This window comes from Pseudophryne corroboree, chromosome 5 (assembly GCF_028390025.1).
Source record: "Pseudophryne corroboree isolate aPseCor3 chromosome 5, aPseCor3.hap2, whole genome shotgun sequence".
In the NCBI taxonomy this organism is placed as follows: Eukaryota; Metazoa; Chordata; class Amphibia; order Anura; family Myobatrachidae; genus Pseudophryne; species Pseudophryne corroboree.
In genome coordinates this window covers 265,754,693-265,756,928 of record NC_086448.1, presented here as the reverse complement: position 1 = coordinate 265,756,928, position 2,236 = coordinate 265,754,693, and the positions used below count along the sequence as shown (strand labels likewise).

The 2,236-nt window shown below is 32.6% G+C and overlaps 1 long non-coding RNA gene across 1 annotated transcript; it reads right to left on the bottom strand.

The window, feature by feature from the left end:
• Positions 1 to 470: 470 nt before the first annotated feature.
• Positions 471 to 1,979, bottom strand: LOC134928980 (uncharacterized). Its single transcript, XR_010178180.1, has 6 exons — positions 1,950 to 1,979; positions 1,366 to 1,433; positions 1,168 to 1,273; positions 940 to 1,074; positions 790 to 846; positions 471 to 646 (listed from the first exon to the last, which is right to left on the bottom strand). It is a non-coding gene; the product is annotated as an uncharacterized LOC134928980 (long non-coding RNA).
• Between the last annotated feature and the right edge of the window lie 257 nt (positions 1,980 to 2,236).

The following is a 2,236-nucleotide window of genomic DNA, read 5'->3' as shown; positions in this document are numbered from 1 at the left end:
ACATACTTTGTCCACCCTGCACTGTGAAACTTTACATGGTGTGTTCAATAAAAACATGAGAACATATAATTGTTTGTGTGGTATTAGTTTCAGCAGACTGTTTGTCTATTGTTGTGACTTAGACGAAGATCAGAATACATTTTATGACCAATTTATGCCCAAATTAGGAAATTCCAAAGGTTTCACATACTTTTTCTTGCAACTATATATAAATATATATATATATATAAATATATATATATATATATATAGAAAAACACAGATTCCCAAGTGCGCTAGTAATGTGATGTAATTACACAATTCTTCCAGCGTTTATTTCATCAGAAAATGTGGACTGGAGGATGTTTAGATCTGGGGACCTGTTATAGACACCCCTCACCAAAAAGTCACCCAAACAAGAGGCCAACAGGCCAATTAATAAAAAGTTATTTTAATAACATATGATTAAACATATGAATTTTAGTACACAATATAAAATTATATCAATAAAACACAGCCACAACCAACATGTTTGTAAGATGGATTCTAGATACTCCCTCACCTTTTTCAAGGTGCGAGCTCGAAGGGAGTATCTTCACAAACTAGGGTGCGATTTTCTGACTGACAAACCCAACGCGTTTCGTCCTATCGACTTCATCAGGGGTAACTTGTTTGGGGACAAGATAATATTCTATTTAAGAAAAACTGCTATTGTGAAATAGGAATATCATATATACATATATGTATATACATAAATATGCACTTATATATATATATATATATGTGGTATGAAAAAAAATGTATACCTACCGCATATAAGAAAAAAGGCTAATTCACTCTCGATGGATTTATATGGCAGAACGTAACCTGAAATATGAATAGCACATTCTAAGATGTGTTTGTTTGATGGGACTACTGAAACATTGTTATTATTATCTGTTTTGGTACCACAAAACATACCTCAAATGGGAATTAATCACAGTCTCCTTTATCAGGAATTAGTAGGTGGAATTCCTATATTCAGACTCCTAGCCGGAGTGGTAATTCTTTTTGGATATAAAATCTATAGAATAATAGTGTTTTTGTAAACACTGCCTGATAGAAAAGGAAAAGGGAATCAAATGTAGACTACTTTTAATGGTTTCTCACCTATTGAAACCTATCAGTTGATTATAGGAGATAACATACCTTAAAATTAATTAAGCATGATTCCTTAAAGGCCGTCTAGGTAATACTCTTGATTATAGTCCGTTGGGAGTGCCGACCACATGTATGCCGGCGTTTTAGCAAACTGCTAAAAGGAAACACATAAATGTTGGCATTTATATAGAGATACTTATCCATGTAATTTATTACACGGTCATGCCAATCCTACTATAAACATACCTAAAGTATGGTCTCCAGTTCTTATAATCAAAGTTATTAGTGGTTCAAATGTTGACTCACATGAAATTCTGAAAGAATTTAAACCTCAATTTAATTTTTAGTGTAAGGTGTGTCAGTCATAAAAAATCACTAACAAATATATAAATGTACATACCAAAACTCAAATAGCTGGTTTGATAATCACAGGAATATAAAAGATGCGACTTCCTCAAATAGATCTCAAGGAATAAATCTTTTCAGAGAAATGAGAACATTGTCGTTGTCACATAGAGAACACAAATAGAAATAGTAGCAGTTTACAAAAAATTTTTTTTTACAGAATAAATCCTTTCAAGAAACCAACAACCCTATTGCTATTCATAAGAAGGCTCAGTTCTAATACTAAGAATAATGGCTAAATCCAGCAGATCTCATAAAGTCATTCTTATCAAAAGTCAAAGTGTTATTGATACTTATAAGGGCCCACTTTTAGCAATAAGAAAAATCCCCACTCCTCAGTAACAAACCAGCAAAAGGATTACAGTCATAATTATTAGTTAAAACCTTCACAAGATGAAACAGATAGAAATGATATGAGGACTCACCCTGGAGGAGATTTTGGCTGTATCTGGAAGTCACAGAATGAATTGGTGATTACTGCAGCTGTTATTTAAGCTGCTAGCACACTTACATCACTTCCTTTAATTAGATCGCTCTTCATAATTATATAAGCCTGAATAAAGCTGAAAGACTTTATTTGTAAATCCATATTTTTTCTAGGGAGATCCCTAGGTGGTAGTGATTATTTAATATCAATTTAACATTTATTTTATACCTTACACGGATCTAAAACCACTTTTAGAGGTGCTAAAATGCTTACACCTGATCGGAC